This window comes from Lycorma delicatula, chromosome 13 (assembly GCF_047948215.1).
Source record: "Lycorma delicatula isolate Av1 chromosome 13, ASM4794821v1, whole genome shotgun sequence".
NCBI classification, from domain to species: domain Eukaryota; kingdom Metazoa; phylum Arthropoda; class Insecta; order Hemiptera; family Fulgoridae; genus Lycorma; species Lycorma delicatula.
Window position 1 is genome coordinate 42,155,979 of NC_134467.1, and position 21,392 is coordinate 42,177,370.

General features: G+C 33.2%; 1 protein-coding gene across 4 annotated transcripts in view; it reads left to right on the top strand.

Annotated features, from left to right (window-relative positions):
• LOC142333613 (adenylate cyclase type 1-like) overlaps positions 1-21,392 on the top strand; it is a 338,843-nt gene that overhangs the window by 170,409 nt on the left and 147,042 nt on the right. The gene's annotated exons all lie outside the window — the stretch shown is intronic.

Consider the following 21,392-nt stretch of genomic DNA (forward strand, 5'->3'; position numbering starts at 1 on the left):
CATCATTGACCCATATAATCTGACAAAGTTTGGTCAAAATCGGTTCAGTAGTTCTAGAGATTTACATCGGGATAATTTCCATCCTGTTTTGTGGGTTGCATAGGTGTCAAAACGGTCAAGATCCGGTGAAAATTGCATATGCTCAAATTGGACCTATTACAATACTTTCCTTCTAGAGGTATAGCTCTACTACAGCGCTGTCTAGACGGGAAAGTAAAATGAATTTAATCGATTAATCGAGTTTTACGAATGAATGATACATACATCGATTATTTATTTATTTTTTTTATTAATTTTATACTTAATGTTCAGTGGCCGATAATTTTACATTCGATTTATTTCGCTTTTGTTGTTACTGTATTTATAATTACACAAGAAGTAGTGTTTTTATCTTTTCATCATACATTGCATTACTCTTCTTTACTTATTGATTTCTCTTTCTTTACTTTTATCAAGTAATTCTCTTTTAGTTATGTTTATCAATTATGTATTATTATTATTATTATTATTAAATTTTCTCTTCCCGTAAAAGTCAATAATCCCTTTTACATTTATATATATATATATTCACTTTTATGTAATCTGTTACACCCATATTCTTTTTCCTTTTATTCTCTGACACACAAGTTTCTCTTTCTTCTCTCTCTCACTCACTCTCTCTCTCTCTCTCTCTCTCTCTCTCTCTCTCTCTATATATATATATATATATATATATATATATATATATATATATATATATATATATATATATATATATATATATATATACCTATTTTTCCTTTAACCTGCTGATCAGAAATATTGAAACCTTTGTTGTGGAAAATTGCTTTGGGTTACCAACCTACTAGTCTTTGGCACAGAATATCTCTTCCATTCGTCTATATATATATATATATATATATATATAAATATATATGTATATGTAATATTATATTTCTTTAATGGATGTTATATTAAAATATGTGTGTGTCTTCGTACGTACGCGTCCGCATACATAAATGAAAATGTAGCTTTCTGTACATTTTTTTAAAATGACATTGCCAGAATTATTCTCTTCAAATTTTTTTTTGTTCAATATTTTTGTCATATCTCCTTATTAATTCTGGATTTGGTAATACGGATTGATATTCGATCTACCGCGATCTGGTCCCGGTATATTTAATAATCTTTTAATGTTCCTTCTGAAACCAAACAACGCTCTCAGCGATGTTTCCAACGTTGGTACGCCTTCACGAACTCATATTTCAAGTTTCCGTGTCACGGGGTCCTGAACAGCTTCAACGGTCACGAATCTGTGTTCTTTCATGTCTCTTTTCAGCCGGGGGAGTACAAAGAAGTTTCAGGGAAACAGTTCAGGGTTGTAGAGAGCGTTGGCGCTTTCTTGTTGGTCAGAAACTCCCTCGTCTTCAACGCATTACGGCTAGACGCATTGTCATGGTGAAGGATCCAGTGTTCGAAGATAATGGGATGGATACGTTTTCGATAGCGGGATACATCGGTGCCGGAACGCCGTACCGTTACTACTTTTTTAATAAAAATAAAAAATTGTCCTTTTAACGTGAATTTTGGCTTAAGTTTTATTTTAATGTTAAATAATTATCGGTATTATATTTCTTAATGAAATATATTATCACTTCCTATGTATGTAAACGTATGTCTCAAAAAACACCGGATGATACCAGAACGAGATAAACAAAACCAATCAATTTGGAGGGTTCTCTCTGTCTCTGGAACTACCGTATGGTATTACTTTGGAAGATGACATGTATAAATGTAAGTGAAGTGTAGTCTTGTACATTCTCAGTTCGACCATTCCTAAGATGTGTGGTTAATTGAAACCCAACCACCAAAGAACACCGGTATTCACGACATAGTATTCAAATCCGTATAAAAATAATTGTCTTTACTAGGATTTGAACCATAGAAGTCACGGCTTCGAAATCTACTGATTTCCGATGTCGAGTTCACTATCAGATCAACCCTGGATACTTTTAGGTTCCTTCTTCCTTTTTCCTGTATAGCCTCCGGGAATTACTGTTCAGATAATACTTCAGAGGATGATATGTATGAGTTTAAATGAAGTGTAGTCTTGTACAGTTTCAGGTTGACCATTCCTGAGGTGTGTGGTTAATTGAAATCCAACCACCAAAGAACACCGGTATCCACGATCTAGTATTCAAATCCGTGTATAAATAACTGGCTTTACTAGCACCGGAATGTTGGAACTCTCGACTTTCCAAATCTGCTGATTTGGGAAGACGCGTTAACCACTAGACTAGGTGGGTTACTTTGGAGGTTCCTAATTTTTCGTAACTCTACGGGCATGTGGGCGTAATAAAATTTGATTTTTCCATGATAAAACAATTTGTTATATGATGTTTCAGTTATTAAATGTTAAACTGTTAAAATACCCATGTATTAAATAGTTTTGTGGATATTAAAATTGTTTGGTTTGATTGTTTACCATCAATTTATTTTTATATCAAACTTTAAAAAAAAATTTTTTTTTTCAACAATTTTCTCAAGGATTACTTGAAATACAGTTTTTCTTTTTAAATATTTCAGATTGAAAATTGTCAGAGAATCAAGAACCAACAAATATTCATTAATAAATTCAATTGCTAATTTTATGGAACATCTTATTTTGTATTTTTACTATTAAACGTTGGATTGTACTTAAATAATTACAACAGGTAAAATTTAAATATATTTTTTATTTTAGCCTGGTTTTAAATATCAGATTCTTCCGAATAGGTGTAACCGAATAGTTTTTAATGTTTTTATTTCAAAAATTGGGGTTTTCAATTACTCTTAGTCAACTATGATTAGGAATACCTTATTTTTCAACGCTGAATTATTAATTCAAATACAAAAAAATTACAATGAAATTGTAAACCGTTCGGTAACATTCTCGCAGAGATCATTTGTTCCGCTCAAAAAACAAATATTTCTGTAATATAAATAAAACTGTTTTTATTAAAATGATACTGATATCAAAAAAGGTAAGACATTACATTTCTATTATCAAAATCTGTTATTAACATAGAATTTTGTTTGCAGATCCGGCAATGTTTCACTGTTGTTAGATTTGATTATATATATAGATTAAATGAACACAATTGAAAGTTTGATTAAACAGTACGGAAAAATTACATTTCACTTCATTCTTTTTTCTCTTTTCCCCGTTCTTCCTTTTCCCGCGCGTAAATCGGTTCATAGTTTTTTAGTCTACAGTGGACACGAACGAACATTGCCTTTTATATATATATATATACATATATACAAGCTGTACCCGCCACGCTTCGCTGTGGTACATTGTGGTTGCTTGGATGAGAAATGAGAAACAAAACAAAGCATATGTTTCATAGAAGTTTAATTTTGCAATACTTGTGGATATACAATATTTTTTGTTTTTCCACTGTCTGCGTAGATATAAAGGCTATTTGGTTTGCCGACTCGGGAACACGCAACATACAGTTGTCCATGTGAGAAGCAATCCGCATCTAAATCTAAACCACACAGTTCTAAAGATCGACCTTGAGCTTTATCGATTGCGATTGCAAATGCCAATCGAATTGGGAATTGCAATCTTTTAAATCGAAATGGTGTATCGGTCGGGATCATGGGTATTCGAGGAATGAGGACATCTTCACCTTTGAAAGGCCCCGTTAAAATCGTTGCTTCCACTACGTTATTCGTCGATTTCTTAACTGCAAGTCGCATGCCGTTGCAGAGTTTTGGCCGATTAATATTCCGCAACAGGATAATTGTAATTTTTTGATCGAACCGTTGCTAGAATCACTCTAATGAGGAATGTTTTCCCAGTTCCTCTTGGCGCATCCATGAAGAAGGTCCCCCCAACTCCGTCATTTATCATTTGCATTATGCGATCGTAAATGCCTCTCTGTTCACCCGTTAATTTGGGAATGTTTGATCGGACATATAACTGAAGATCACCAATGTTTTAACTCTGTTCACGGCGTAAATCCACATGAAATGAAGCAATCGCAGCTCGGGTGGGTGCTGGCATTCTCGATTGACTAAGAACTTTATTTACATTACCCAAGCACTTGTCTTCAATGCTTCGTTGTAAATGCCTTCTGTAAATTCAGAAAAAAGTGAATATTTAACCTAAAAAAGGATTTTTTGGTCATTATGTAGGGATATTATTTTGTGTATTTGGATATTTCGATTTTTGTTTGTTTGCATAGTCTTAAGTCTATCTGGACTATAAGAAAGTCGGGTGTTTTAATTTATTTACTGTAAGTCATCCATCCCTTCTTTGTGGCTTTTCTTTTTGTTTTGGTGTTTTTTTTTTTTAATAAAATACAGATGTTTTAGCTGTTAAATATAATTCAAAGAAATTTGTTACTTAATCAGTTGTGATTTTGTTTACATTGGCAACGGCCATACGGGCTCTTTGTGATTGGTCGTTGTGTTTGACAGCTGCCATCTTGCATTGATCTGATTGGTTTTCCTTTGTTTACATTTCCAAATTAAAAATATATAGATAGATTTATTAAAAATAGATGAAAACAATCTTTGATGTGGGTTATATATCGTGCTAAAATTTGAACTCAATCGGTGCAGAACATTTTGAGTTTTTGAAGTGTAAACAAACGAACTTAACATTTATATATATATATATAAATATATATATATATATATATATATAAGAAGAAAGTTTGTTTGTTTCATAAATATCTCGACACCGGCGCTACCTAGCGGGTATAGTTTTTGTAAAACTTTTTCTTCTCACGTAAATAATATATATTCTGAATATCAGCCAAGTCGGTCCATAAATACAATTTTTCGATTTATCTCAACCCCAGCGACATCTAGCGAGTCCATTTTTTTACAGAGGTAATATCTTACCACGTAACACATATTCTGCAATGAGCCAAATCAGACCATAAATACAATTTTTCGAAATATCTCAACTCGAGCGCCACCTTTTTTTATTTCTGTTTAGCCTCCGGGAATTACCGTTCAGGTATTACTTCAGAGGATGATATTTATGAGTGTAAATAAAGTATAGTCTTTTACAATCTCAATTCGACCGTTCCTGAGATGTATAGTTAATTGAAACTCAGCCACCATAGAACACCGGTATCCACGGTCTAGTATTCAAATCCGAATAAAAGTAACTGCCTTTATTACAACTTGAACGCTGGAATTCTTGGCTTCCAAATCAGCTGATTTGGGAAGACGGGTTCACCACTAGACCAACCCGGTGGGTTCTCCAGCGCTACCTAGTGGGTCCAAACTAATTCACAAACCTTCGCGGGCGTGCGCACAACTCCCCCTAATGTTTCATCACTGTCGGATGAATAGTATAGGAACACATAGAGAACAAACAAGCATTCTTTTATATATATATATAAGATAATAATTAAAGGTAGAATGTAATTTACTTTCTTTATTACTAAATAATAATATTATGATTTAGAAGGCATTTATGTAGCTTTCAGATTTATAATTTAAAAATTTATACGTATATTCTAAACACGTAATGCCGTAGAGGCTTCATGACTACGTGATATTAATTTACTTTGTTTGGTTGTTACTACAGTTTAAATGTAGATACTGATGGGGTTAGTGGTAGAGAAAGTGAGAGAGTAAGCAAGAGCAGTGTAATCGATATCCCATTGCATTTACTAACCTTTATATATCTATATATAGTTCAGGTAGCTTTATTGGTAATTTAAAATCAAGCTTACCAATATATATATATACATTCAAGTAACTAAATTTTCTATTTAAATTAGTAATTTAATTGTTTTACTAATAGCAGTTATATATATATATATATATATATATATATATATATATATATATATATATATATATATATGTATTGTAATGCGATATATCTACATATATATTTACCAGAAGGCCGGTGTTACATATACTCGTATGACGTTAAAACTACCAGTATGCTAATCTAATTAAATTGGTTATTCTCGACTAATATGCACTTTAAACCTCTTAACTGAATCTACTATGTTATAATAGACGGTCTACCTGTATGATTAACATCGTCCCATGTGTTGTAAGTAGTTAAATCGCATTGCTCTAAGGTTTATTATCTGTTGCTATTGTGTTATTTGTTATCGTTTCATAATGTTAATTTCTATATAAAGTTGTTTTGTAAAATGATTACTAGAAAAAAAATTCTAGCTATGCAGTTTTTAAAAGTGTTCCAGTTATTTCAATCAAAATATATTTAAGAATATTTTTTACATAAAAGGTTTGTAAAACAGTATTTTTGAACGGGGGTGAAATTTTTTTTTAATCGTGGTTGAGTACTGTTGTGCAACAACACACAACCTTATCACCAGACCTTAACCTTAACACCAGACCTCGGTATTAACTAAAATTTAAAAAAACATGGGATCATGATGGAAAATTATCTATTTTATATATATATACGAGGTGCGACAATAAAGTAATGAGACTGATGTGAAAAAAAATGTTGCTTACCGTTTTAGTCATGTTTAGTGTTCTCTCCTTCAAAGTAGTTCCCCTCTGATTGCACACACTTATTCCGGCGCTTCTGCCATTGTCGGTAACATTTCTGGAACTCATCTTCTGTAATATCCTCCTAGACCCTCGTCACAGCTTTTTGGACATCTTGTGTTGTTTGACAATGATGTCCCTTGACCTCCATTTTGACTTTTGGAAATAGAAAAAAGTCGCACGGAGCGATATATGGTGAATAAGATGGCTGCGGTAGTACTGAAATTTGTTTTGAGGTTAAAAATTGCCGTACTGACAGAGCAGTATGGGATGGCGCATTATCGTGATGCAGAATCCAATTATCAGCGATGTTGGCATGGAACGAAGAACTCGTTTACGAAGTCTTTCTAAAATTTCTTTGTAGATATATCGGTTAACTGTTTATCCAGGAGGCACACCCACTCTTTATTAACAATTCCCTTGGAATCGAAGAAGCACACAAGCGTGCATTTCCCTTTTGAATTTGAATAGCGAGCTTTTTTTGGTCTGGGTGATCCCTTTGAGCACCATTGCGAACTTTAGCGTTTTGTCTCTGGATCGTATTGAAAAAACCAACCCTCATAACCAGTGATAACACGGCTCAACAAATCTGGATCTATTTCCGTTTGCTCTAACAGATCGGCTGCCACATTTTTCCGTGTTTCTCGCTGTTGTTGTGTGAGATTTTTGGGGACCATTTTTGCATAAATCTTTCTCTTACCAAGATCTTCAGTTAATATTAGACGAACCGTTTCTCGATCGATGTTGAGTTCTTCTGCGATCATTTTCACGGATAATCTTCGATCAGATCGTGCGATTTCAGGCATCCTGGTCAAGTTGACATCTGTCCGTGAGGTTGACGGTCGTCCACTGCGGTCTTCATCTTCAACATTCGTTCTGCCTTCACAAAAAATTTTACGCCACCGAAAAACTTGAGCTCTTGACATAACCTCCTCTCCAAAAGCCTTCTGAAGCTTACCGTAAGTTGTCGTCGCGTTTTCACCCGATTTAACGCAAAAAGAAACGGCATACCGTCGCGCAATATTTTGCGGTTTCATTTCTGTGACGAGAGACACAAACACGTGTTCACTTATTACAACACAACTCACGACCGAGCAGTTGCATCAATGTGCCGCTTGGACTAGAAGTAGCTTATAGACCAAGGTCAAAGATGGTGTGCCTACGCAAGCTGCAGGGTTGTCACATCTTGCAAAGAAAAATCAGTCTCATTACTTTATTGTCGCATGTCGTATATATATATATATATAGTAGCTCCCAGTCGCAGCTTCTCCCGCACTATTATATGGTTACTTGCGTTTCCCGTAGCGGTCAGTCTTAATATTTTATGTTTTTTAGTCAGTTGGTTTGCTTGGAATTTCTCCCGCTACCACCCCCATTAGGTCGTCGGTTTTGTTGTTAATAAAAGTCGACATGTTTAAAATATTATTTCTTTTTTGGTTACATTGTTTATCGATCTTCTTATAATTAAAATCTCTACAATTTATGTTTAAAAAATGTATGATTTATTGCCAATTTAACAACGTTATTGTACGTCAAACGTAAAAAAAATGTGTTTTGTGACCCTATTTTCGGCGTTTTACATGGGATATCGTAGAAACTAAGAGAGATACAGTTCTGGGACCTATTTTTTTTCGATTTCCCAGCTCAAAAACCATACGAAACAATTGAATTACCCCTTAATTGACCTTCCCAGAATTTTAGAAAGTTTTAATTTACCCGGAGGAACTGAAACTCGGGCGAAATCTTTCACCTTGTATAACTCGCTAACGAAGCGTTTTCGGACCTATGTTTATATGATTTTTTTTCTTATTTTTAGCCTCTAGAATGAGTTGTCAAAGTATTGCCTTATCCTCCTTAATCACCCGGTATATATACATACTCTCCAGAGAGAAAAGATGTAAACATTGTAAAAAAGCCCATTCTGTAGATTAAAGAAAGAAAAAAAGAAAACGAAATACTGTCACCTCCTTGCAAGCTAAGAAACCTCTCAAATCGTTTTACCCGTACGAAAGACGGGTTATTAGCTATAACTATTTTTTTTAAGTCGGGGACCGTCCATTCTGAAATTCGTTTTCTTAGATATATCAACTATTAAAATATAAATGTATACTTCTTATTGTTTGTTTAATAATTTGTGTATCGAGAGGAATTTGTTGTTTTTCATTGACAGTGTTTCATTTAATTTAAGCGATACGGTTTAATTTTAAAAACAACATAACCTAAAGCGGACGAATAGTAAAATGTTCATATGAAACTTACAGAAATTCAAATTTTCTTAACAAAAGTATCCGTTGATATGCATACGAGCTGCATCTTATACTTGAGGGAATTGTCTTTATTATTAACAGCTTCTCATTAATTCTAACACACTAAATATGCTAATGAAGTTGTGTTTGCAGCTGTCGTGAGTTTAAAAAGATGTAGTCATCAAATTCTCTTGTTCTAATTATAAACATAAACTACAGCGGTATGTGTGTGTTTATTTTCTAGTAAATGTTGATCGTATAAATTGACCTGACTGTACTTTATATGCAACTTTTTTTCTTTTGTTTAATGAATGTTATAATATTCCCGCATAGTATCTCCAGCATTGTTATAAAAATAGTTTTCGATACAAGTTTATCGTTATTACCCCCTGCTGTATTCTTAACGTATAACATCTATCTCTATTAGTAATAATATAACCATCACTAATGTTAATACAAAATAGTCGATCGATTGGCTTTTTTCTTCCCTTCGTTTTGAGAGAAATTTATTGTTAAAAAATAAAACGATTTCGGTTTAAAGGGGCGCTCATATCAAAACTAAATATAAATTCATTATTTTGGGCTTATTAAATTTTTTTTTTTAATATGCTTGCATATTTTAAGATGCTAAATTCTTTCAGTGAATGAACACCAGTTTATTTATAAGATTTTTTTAGGGTGTGCGGTTAGGGGTGGTTCAGGGCTAACGATGGTTCGAGTCGTAGTAAAGGCAGGACTTTTATACGGATTTTGGATAATATATATGGACTTTTGTATCGGATAATACTAGATCGTGGATGCAAATGTTCTTTGATGGATGGGTTTCAATTAACCACACATCTCAGGGATAGTCGAACTGAGACTGTACAAGACTGCACTTCATTTACACTCATACATATCATCCTCTGAAGTATTATTTGAACGGTAATTACCGGAGGCTAAACAGGAAAAAAAAGAAAGAGCTAAGGACAACGCTGATAAATAATTCTGTTTGCTATAAAATCTCATTTTATCTTATACTACAAAGATTGACAACAGATTGGTTGGTATTGCTTTGACAATGGTTGTCATAGAAAAGAGCTGACAATACAGTTGGCCATTGAGCTGTGCTGTCACGGTCAGTGAAACTCCTACAACTGTGGGTTATTTCCTATGTACGGCTTACACATACAATTTAATTAAAAATATTTATAATTTTATTTAAATATAAAATTTTTCGTTTATTTAATTCAATGATTCTAACTAAAGCGCGCGCGCGCATACTGTATTTAATTCTTGCAGGTTTGGCGGTACTAGCGGCGACAGTTGGCAGAAATTAAACTAATGTAATTTCACAACTTAAATAAAACAGATTTCGTTTGCACGGTCGGCAGACTGGTATAGCCGCGAGCCTTAACGCACCAGGTACCAAGGGGATCGAGTTCGAGACCCGGCCAGACCGAGTTATTATTTTACTTGAAATATTATTCATTTATTTAAATGCCACCGCTCACCTTTGACGTCACAATATAGTAGTAGTTTTAGTGTATTATTTGGGGTGTGGGTGCTACTTTACAAAACATTTTTTTTTTGCAAATATTATTATTTTTTAATCGTTAAAAAATGTGCCTAAGAAAAATATGACCTTAATTAGGTGAAATCTCGAGATATTTAGGGTGACCTTGTTCTACAGCCTTACCCCTTTGACCTTTTAAGTTGAAAATTTAATGGAATAAATGTTCTATAAATAGAAGTAATCTGACCAAGTTTGGTCAAAATCGGTTTAGTAGTTCTTGAAATATAAGGTGATTTGGTGGCCAACACCGAACACATACGCTCGCACGCACACGCACACACGCGAATATTAACATCCGGAAAATTTCCATCCGGTTTTTTGAGTTCCTTAGGTGTCAAAACGGTCAACATTCGGTGAAAACCGCATATGCCCAAACTGGACCGATTGCAATATTTTCTTTGTTAGAGCTGTAGCTCTGTTATAGCGCTAACTAGACGGGAAAATAAAACTTCGCATGTGAAACTACTCTCTCTCACCCCCTCTCCCTCTTCCTCACCACCACACACACTATATATATCTCTCATTCTCTCTCTCCTCTCCGCCCCTCACCCTATCATTGCCTCCCTCCTCACTTTCTAGCCTCCGAAAACACCGTAATGTATTATTGCAGAGGATGAATGAGGATGTGATGTCTAAATGTAAATGAAGTGAAGACTTGTACAGTCTCTGGCCAACCATTCCTGAGATGTGTGGTTGATTGAAGCCCAACCAATAAAGAACACCGGTATCTACGACCTATCAAATCCGTATAAAAGTCTGCCTTTACTAGGATTTAAAGCACTATTACTATCTCGATGCATAACTATCAGGAATTCTTTTTAAACGTCATACATTAAGTTTCAGTAATTAAATGACAAATAAAAACATTGAATCTGATTTATTAATCGCTGTCATTCATGCCAACTGTAAGGTGCATAGCGTGTTACTTCAGACTTTAGAGCTGTGCTGCAAGAAGGAAAGTATAGTAATCGGTCAAAAAGTGAAGTTCTGGTTCTTTTTGTATTTATCGACATTTATATGACCCGGGTACACCAAAAAAAAAAAAGAAAAAATTGAGGGTAATGTCCATGCGTACATGTGTTGGCGTATTTGAAGCTTAATAACTTTTGATTGGAAGAAGTGTTAGGAGAAGATTAATTTGGTTTCAGGAAAAATATAGGGACAAGGGAAGCAATTTTAGGCCTCGGATTAATAGTAGAAGGAAGATTAATGAAAAACAAACCGACATACTTGGCATTTATAGATCTAGAAAAGGCATTTGATAACCTAGACTGGAATAAAATGTTCAGCATTTAAAAAAAATTAAAGTTCACATACAGAGATAGAAGAACAATTGCTAACATTTACAGGAACCAAACAACAACAACAACAGTAATAATTGAAGAACATAAGAAAGAAGCCGTAATAAGAAAGGGAGTCCGACAAGGATGTTCCCTATCTCCGTTACTTTTTAATATTTAGATGAAACTAACGGTTAATGATGTTAAAGAACAATTTAGATCCGGAGTAACAGTACAAGGTTAAAGATGCTACGATTTGCTGATGATATAGTAATTCTAGCTGAGAGTAAAAAGGATTTAGAAGAAACAATGAACGGCATGGATGAACTCCTACGCAAGAACTACCGCATGAAAATAAACAAGAACAAAACGAAAGTAATGAAATGTAGTAGAAATAACAAAGATGGACCACTGAATGTGAAAATAGGAGGAGAAAAGATTATGGAGGTAGAAGAATTTTGTTATTTGGGAAGTAGAATTACTAAAGATGAACGAAGCAGGAGCTATATAAAATGCCGAGTAGCACAGGCGAAACGAGCTTTCAATCAGAAATATAATTTCTTTACATCAAAAATTAATTTAAATATCAGGTAAAGATTTTTGAAAGTATATGTTTGAAGCGTCGCTTTATATGGAAGTGAAACTTGGACGATCGGAGTATCTGAGAAGAAAAGATTATAAGCTTTTGAAATGCGGTGTTATAGAAGAATGTTAAAAATCAGACGGGTGGATAAAGTGACAAACAAAGAGGTATTGCGGCAAATAGATGAAGAAAGAAGCATTTGGAAAGATATAGCTAAAAGAAGAGACAGATTTATAGGCCACATACTGAGACATCTTGGAATAGTAGCTTTAACATTGGAAGGACAGGTAGAAGGAAAAAATTGTGTAGGCAGGCAACGTTTGGAATATGTAAAACAAATTGTTAGGGATGTAGAATGTAGGGGATATACCGAAATGAAACGATTAGCAGTAAATAGGGAATCTTGGAGAGCTGCATCAAACCAGTCAAATGACTGAAGATTAAAAAAAAACTTTTGATTGGAAAAGCCGATTTGTATAGAGACTCGTATATAACGGGCAGTTTGTTCGTAAATTTTTGGGATTAATATTTCCAACGGGTGCGGTTGATAGTTTTTTGGTGTCAATTTTATCAAAATTTAACAAATATTAACCTCACTTTATTATATTAAACTCAAAGCTCATTAAATGCGTGTATCCTTATATTATCATTTTGTTTTTTTTTAAATTAAATATTGCCCCAAGATTTCCCCTCCACCACAGTTATTTATGAAATATTTTTTAACCGATTTTTAAAAAAAATTTTATTATCTTCTAAGGCATAGTACTAGTGCAAACAACCCAAATAAAGATACTTTGGGGCAGTATCGTGTGGGGGATCCGTACAAAGATTAAAACTATCGATTTATAGAAATTTTGCTGATTTTTTTTAAAACTGATTAAATTTTTTATTACAATAAAATTTTATCCACCCCTACCCAAAAAAAAAAAAAAAATTAATCTTAGGTAACTTTTTATTGGTTGTATATTTTTCAGTGGAATTTTCTCCGTTTTTCCTTTTATCACAGTAAACGTAGAAAAATATTTAAAAAAAGTTTTGGAAGGTGATTTTGGAACAGGGAGAACAGAGAAAAAATGGGAAATTTTTTATTTTAATTTTTTGAACATATAATGATAATTTTACAATAAAATTTCATCATAAATTAACCCACCAGAAAAGAAAAATTTAGGTAACTTTTTCCTGTATAATTATTTTTCTACTATATTAGAATTTATCACCAGTGCCAGGAAAGTATAACAACTTTATTGCTAGCTTTTTTCTACTTCAATTAATAATAGTGAAATTAAAAAGTCATTGAAAAAAAAAAATTTTTTTCCTTTTTAATGAAGGTTTGTTTTTAGTTTGTATTAAAATAATTTATAACTCTTTTTTTTTTGTCTTCATTCATTTGACTGGTTTGATGCAGCTCTCCAAGATTCCCTTTCTAGTGCTAGTCGTTTCATTTCGGTATACCCCGTACATCCTACAACCCTAACAATTTGTTTTACATATTTTAAACGTTGCCTGCCTACACAATTTTTCCCTTCTACCTGTCCTTCCAATATTAAAGCGACTATTCCAGGATGCCTTTATAACTCTGCAGGATAATATTAAAGTACGGAAACTGCTTCGTATTTCAAAACTGAAGGATGCTAGGACTTAGATACACATGCGGATATACGTAGTTAGAATATTACTATTTTATGGTTTTTTTCAAATTTTTGTCCACCGTCTTGGATACGTCATGATGAAGCAAACCTTTTTTATTTAATAGGAAGATGGACACGTAGTAAAGGATTTCAATGTTAAATTTTACGAAAAAAAAAACGTTAACGAAAATCATTTCTTGTAAAATTACTCCGGTTTTGAGTTATTTGCAGTCAAATTTATAAAAAAACTGAGAAATCGCCCTACTAATGAAACGACCCATAGTAACTTTTTTTTGTGTATTACCTTCAGAATTACGTCAATAGCAAATTTTAATCATTTATGTCCGTATCCCAAACATGAATAATAACAGCCTTCATAGTAATAATAATAATAAATAATATTTTGCAATAACACTACAAACAAAATGTCTAGGTCAACTGATATTATTTACTTTATTTATCACAGTATTTAATTTTTAAATTAATTTAAATGGTTTTTACTATTACACTTTACTAATTACTTATACTATTACACAGGGTGTTCTAAAATGGTGGGCTGGTTATACATTTTCGAATTCTACTTGTAAAATTAATCATTAAAATATCCTTAGGAAAAATGGCAATTTCTCTTTCGTTCTCCCCCTGTCCGCCATTTTGTTACTTTTATATAAAAATTTATATCTCAAGTTCGGATAGACGAATCAGATTAATATTTGTTAAGCGTCTAATAATAGACGCTATAATAAAGTAATAAATTATTAATAAATTATAAATAAATTATTATTAATAAATTTATTATATAGTAATAAAGTATTAAAATTAGCAAATAATTAGGATTTAAATACTTTTGCAAATTATAAAATGGCGGCGATGTTTATTTTTCAATCCGTTATAAGTTTATAAATATAAGTTTATCAAAATTTATGTTTTGCTAAAATATTAAGCCTTTTATTTTTAACAAAATGACATTTTGTTTTTTTTTAAATCGGTTAACAAACAGTCGAGTTATGGCAGAAAATTGATGTTGTAATTTTGTGTCTGTTTTCATGTCCTCCACTTTACGTTCAATTCGATGAAATATTAATTGTTTTTATGTATTGTTAATTCTAGTATTGTAAATTAGTATGCAATTAAATAATAATTTTCTTACAATAATAGACCTAATAAATAGAAAAATAAAATTACTACCTGTGATAATCTTACGTTAATTGCTTTTTTTTCTTTTTCCTGTTTAGCCTCCGGTAAGTACCGTTTAGATAATTCTTCAGAGGATGATATGTATGAGTGTAAATGAAGTGTAGTCTTGTACAGTCTCAGTTCGACCGTTCCTGAGATGTGTGGTTAATTGAAACCCAACCACTAAAGAACACCGGTATCCACGATCTAGTATTCAAGTCCGTGTAAAAATAGCTGGCTTTACTACAAAGTTAACTAAAAATTTTTATTTGTTTTGTTGGTAAATTAACAGTGTTACTTTATTTTAAATTAAAAAGAAGTGAACTATCAGACAAAACGTTTTCCCGCCGTTTTCTTAAAACCTAAGTGAGGTTTGGGACCATTTTTAGTCAATCTTCCAGATCAAAAATCATAAGGAAGTACCAAATTGATCCCTCGATTTTACCCCAACAATTTTAGTACGGTTTAATGTCACAGAGTAAGCAGAAAACAGGGCTAAATGTATCGCAAGCCGAAACTCGCTAACCTACCTTTTCTGAAATAAGAAAAATTTATATGAAATTTTTTTATTTTTCATTGTTATAATTTTTGGCCAAATATTATGATTTATAGCCAAATTTATGTTATAATTTTGGCTATAATATCATCACCCAATTTACCGTATTTATTCGAGTACCCCCCGCCCACGAATAAACCCCGAAAATCTAAAATAAAAACATCGAGTATATAACTGTATTTTAAAGTACAACAGATATGATAAAAAAATACGTAAATATTCAGAAAGTAAAGCGTTTAATTCGTTCATTTAAATTGCAATATTAATATTACATTAATAATTAATTACCGTAAGTACTAGTTTAGTTAAGAATCAGTAGGCCAGTAAAACGAAAAGAAACTATCACGTTGAAAAGGATCATTTCAATACGCTTTTTAATATGGGATTTTATTTTTAATTAATCACTGTCACTGTCTGTAGAAGAGTTACCGGTAGTCTCCACGTCGCTCTGCCAAAGGTGATCGTCTTCACTACCATCAAGTTCATTAGATATTCCGCATTTTTTAAAACTTTTCCTTACAAATTCCGTGGAAATACCTTCCCGAGCGTCTTTTATCCAAACACAAATCCGGTTAAAATCTGGGCGTTTGATTCTTCCTGTAGGTGTGAAAAAGAAATTTTCATCAGCCATCCTCAATGTTGAATTGAATAAACAATAATATGTTTCAAATGACCCCACAGGTAGAAGATAGGAGGGTTTAAGTCAGAGGTGTTTGGGCAGGCCAGGGCATTGGTCCTCCGCGGCCTTTTCATTTTTTCATTGAAAGTTTCACGCAGGAGATCTGATACCAACTGACTGAAATATGCTGGAACTAGATCGTGATAGAACAACTTATTTCTTCTTAATTGTAAAAGTAGGTCTTCCAAAACATGTGGAAGATTTTCGGTTAAACGAGTAAGATAATTTTCTCTATTTAAACGATTTGGTAGAATGACAAAACCCAAAAGATATTCATTAAAAGTACCTGCCCGTATGTTTAGGAAAAATCTTTGTTGATGTCTGCATTAGAAGGTACCTCGAGAATTCTTGTCGCTCCAGATACGCTAGTTGTGATAGTTTTGAGCACCATTCCTGTTGAAGGTAGCTTCATTTTTACATTGTTAACATAATCCACAGTAATAATCGCCGTGTAAAATTATTCAAAAGTGAAGAATTAATATCGATTGTTTTATTATTATTTAATATTAAATCTTATTGTGAGAAAATTATTACTTAATTTGATACTAATTTACAATACTAGAATAAACAGTAGATAAAAATAATTAATATTTCATCGAACTGAACGTAAAGCGGAAGACATGAAAACAGACACATAATTACAACATCAATTTTCTGCCATAATTCGACTATTTGATAACCGATTTTAAAAAATAAAATGTCATTTTGTTAAAGATAAAAGGCTTAATACTTTAGCAAATAACATAAATTTTGATAAAACTTATATTTACGAAGATATTAGGATGTTCCCTATCTCCGTTACTTTTTAATCTTTACATGGAACTAGCAGTTAATGATGTTAAAGAACAATTTAGATTCGGAGTAACAGTACAAGGTGAAAAGATAAAGATGCTACGATTTGCTGATGATATAGTAATTCCAGCCGAGAGTAAAAAGGATTTAGAAGAAACAATGAACGGCATAGATGAAGTCATACGCAAGAACTATCGCATGAAAATAAACAAGAACAAAACAAAAGTAATGAAATGTAATAGAAATAACAAAGATGGACCGCTGATTGTGAAAATAGGAGGAGAAAAGATTATGGAGGTAGAAGAATTTTGTTATTTGGGAAGTAGAATTACTAAAGATGGACGAAGCAGGAGCGATATAAAATGCCGAATAGCACAAGCTAAACGAGCCTTCAGTAAGAAATATAATTTGTTTACATCAAAAATTAATTTAAATGTCAGGAAAAGATTTTTGAAAGTGTATGTTTGGAGTGTCGCTTTATATGGAAGTGAAACTTGGACGATCGGAGTATCTGAGAAGAAAAGATTAGAAGCTTTTGAAATGTGGTGGTGCTATAGGAGAATGTTAAAAATCAGATGGGTGGATAAAGTGACAAATGAAGAGGTATTGCGGCAAATAGATGAAGAAAGAAGCATTTGGAAAAATATAGTTAAAAGAAGAGACAGACTTATAGGCCACATACTAAGGCATCCTGGAATAGTCGCCTTAATATTGGAAGGACAGGTAGAAGGGAAAAATTGTGTAGGCAGGCCACGTTTGGAGTATGTAAAACAAATTGTTGGGGATGTAGGATGTAGAGGGTATACTGAAATGAAACGACTAGCACTAGATAGGGAATCTTGGAGAGCTGCATCAAACCAGTCAAATGACTGAAGACAAAAAAAAAAAAAAAAAAACGAAGATATAACGGATAGAAAAATAAACATGGCTACCATTTTGTAATTTGGGAAGGTATTCAATTCCTGATTTTTTTTTCTAATTTTAAAACTTTATTACAAAGACCCTTACCAAATATTAATGTTATTCGTCTATCTGAACTTGACATATACATTTTTATATAAAAATAATAACATGACGGACAGGAGGAGAACGAAGGAGAAATTTCCAATTTTCCTTAAGATATTTCTTGTTTACTTTTACAAGTAGAATCTGAAAAAGGGTAGTCAGCCCACCATTTTGGATTATTTTTGGGGTCTTAGCTATTAGCCCGTGATCAATAAATTGCAGACTTATGGATTATTGACAATATCACCCAATATAACCATTTATATTTATTTATTTTATAAATATAATTTAACCAAACCTATCCTACGCTTCCTAACCTTGACTAATTAACACAGTAATGTTTTGAGTATTTAAATAATAAATTTAGTAATTATTGCAATTAATTTACGTAATCGAAAAATTACGGTTAATTAGTCGAGGTTAGCGAGCGTAGGTTTTGTTTGACTAATTTACGAGGTCTATAAAAAAGGTAATGAGACTGGTTCAGAAAAACGTTTTTTTTTTACAATCCAATTATACGTAGATTTTATTAACTGCGAAATAGTTCCCTTGGGAAGCCACGTAGCGCTCCAAACGGTTTTCCTACTCTTCATTGGAGTGTTGGAACTCAGAAACCTTAATATCTTTCATATGGTCGGTTACATTTTTTAAAATGTTTTCTACTGTTATAAAATTGTGTCCTTTGAGGTGTTTTTTTTTTTTTTTTAAGTCGGGAACAGAAAAAAGTCGAAGGGACTCAAGTCAGGTGAGTAAGGTAGTCGGGGAACTACAGAAATATTTTTCTTTGACACTCATTAATTGAGAGTGCAGTGTGACAAGGTGCATTGTCATGATGCAGCATACAATTGTTTTTGATAGATTATCTTACGCGGGCAACTCTTTTCTGCAGTCTTTCAAGAATTTCTCAAAAAAATATTAATTTACAACCTGTTCTGCGGGCAAAAACTTCTTATGAATAGTGCTATTACTATCGAATAAAGAAATTAACTTTGTTTTGATTTTTGATGTGCTCATTGTTGCTTTTTTGGGATGCGATGAGTTTGAAGTGTGCCACTCCTTATTCTGGCGTTTTGTTTCTGGGTCGTACTGAAATATCCAAGATTCATCACCAGTAATAAAATTTTTTTAGAAAATCAGGATCGGTTTCAATTCGCCGTAGAAGCTCCCGGCACACTTCCACCGTGTTGTTTTTCTGTTCAACAGTGACGTTTTTTAGGACCCGTTATACACTAACCTTTTTCATGTCCAGTTCCTTTATCAAAATTTAACGGTAAGGTTCAAATTTTCTTGTTTTGCAATCATTCTGACAGTTAATCACCGGTTCTACCGTATCAAGTCTTTTCTTTGATTCGGTCAACTTTGTCGTCACTTTTTCACGTAACGGTCTTCCAGCGCGTGAATCGTCCGAAACTGATTTCCGACCGTCTGAAAATGTTTTAAACTACCTAAAAACTTAAGCTCGTGACAGAACATCATCTCTAAACACCCTTTTCAATTTTGAAAAAGTTTCAGTAGTATTCTCACAGAATTTAACACAAGAGTTGATCGCTCATAATTAGTATCGCTTATTTTTGTAACGCACAACAAAAACTCGTTTCACGAAAAATTTGTTTACGTCTCACGTGGCAAAAATAAACTAAAATATTAATACCTAATATAAATCAGTTGTTCATATAAATTACATGTATACTGGTAAATTTACAGTGTTGCCACTTTGGCTACCAAAAAAAAAAAACTAGTCTGATTACTTTATTTACAGACCTCGTATACCTATAATTAAAAGCAATAATAGCTATATTTTTAGTATGTAAACTATGTTAATGATCCCGTAACTTTAAAGTATTTTCAAAGTTACAATAGCACTATGGTTATGTTCGACGGGCTAATACGAAATACCAGATTTTGAAATCATATCGTTCTACAAGAAGTATTCAAAACGCTTTCCATCCATACCTGGGCAGTGCGTTAACCTTAAGTGATATCCGTTTATAACTTGTATCATGTTTGTTAGTGTAAGTACAGATTTGTCGATTAAACGTCTTTTCAAGTCTTTAATGTTTAAAGGTTTTTTTTTTGTTTTTTTAAACACGGTTTAAGTAAGCCCAAAAATAATAATCTGTAGGAGATAGATCCGGGAACATGGTAGTCCATTTTATTTATGGCTCTATTACGATCTATCCAATGATCTGAAAACGTTTCTTTAAAATTTGCTGTGCCATTAGGTAATAGTGAAGTGGCGCCCCTTCTTGTTGAAATCACGATTTATTTGTTTGAGGTCCAACCCTTTCGCGGTTGGTAAAATCTTGTTTCCGGTTCTTATTGTGAAAATAATACGAAGTATTATTAGCAGCCGCGAAACACTACCTCTGATATGTTTACAAAAGTAACAAAATGCTAAATAATTATTAATTATCGAATCTGACGATATGTTATTCAACTAGTTACTAATTGTATGCCGATTTAGAAATAAAAAAAAATTAAGAATTACTATTTTTTTATTATTTAAATTTGCATATTTTGAAACTTTTCATGCTTATTTTAAGCATTTTTCATAATATTTCAAGCTTTTTATGTCGCATATAATCCGGTCTATAGCGATCGGGTTTCAATTAACCATACATTTCAGGAATGGTCGATCTTTTTTTTTTATATGTTCCTTACCTATCCTCTTAAGACCGGCCCCTGCCAGTCCAAAGGAAAGTAAAAATCAAATTTTTATTTTTTATTTGTATTTATTTATTTTTTTACTTCTTTTTCTTCGTGTGTGTGTGTTCTGCTTCTTTTGTTGCAGATACCAACAGCCACCACAAAAACAAATGGTTTCTTCACTGCGGCCACGCGGTCCCCCTAACCCCTTCTCGGACACACGTGTGTCTGAAGGTTAATAATTACGTGGAGTGAATAATTCCTGTTTACTTCTTCTAAGAAAATCGCCGCCCCAAAACCGCGATCGCGAATAGGTATCACCATTTTGTAAGTTCCCTATTACCTTCCTTTCCTTTGAAGAAAGAAGAAAGAGGGAACGAGCCCATCAGCCATCAGCCCAGCAGTTACCTGCCCAGCAGCCACTGACAGCACGGAAGAGAAGAAACCTGCACTTTCCCCCGTTCAGCCCTTCGGGGCCTCGGGAATTTCAAGTTTAATGGTATGTAACTTCGGTTGCTACCAATTCTTGGAAAGTGCAGGCCAAAGAAGAACGAAGAGGTCTTCGGAAGAAGAAGAGGGAGAAGAAGAAGATGAAGAAGAAGGAAGACCCACCACTCGTCTCAACATCACGGACTGGAGTCCGGAACAGAGCCCAGCAGAGATGCGTCCTGAAGGGCAGACATACCAGAAGCGGATGAAGAGCTTCTACACAACCTCTCCTTTTCAA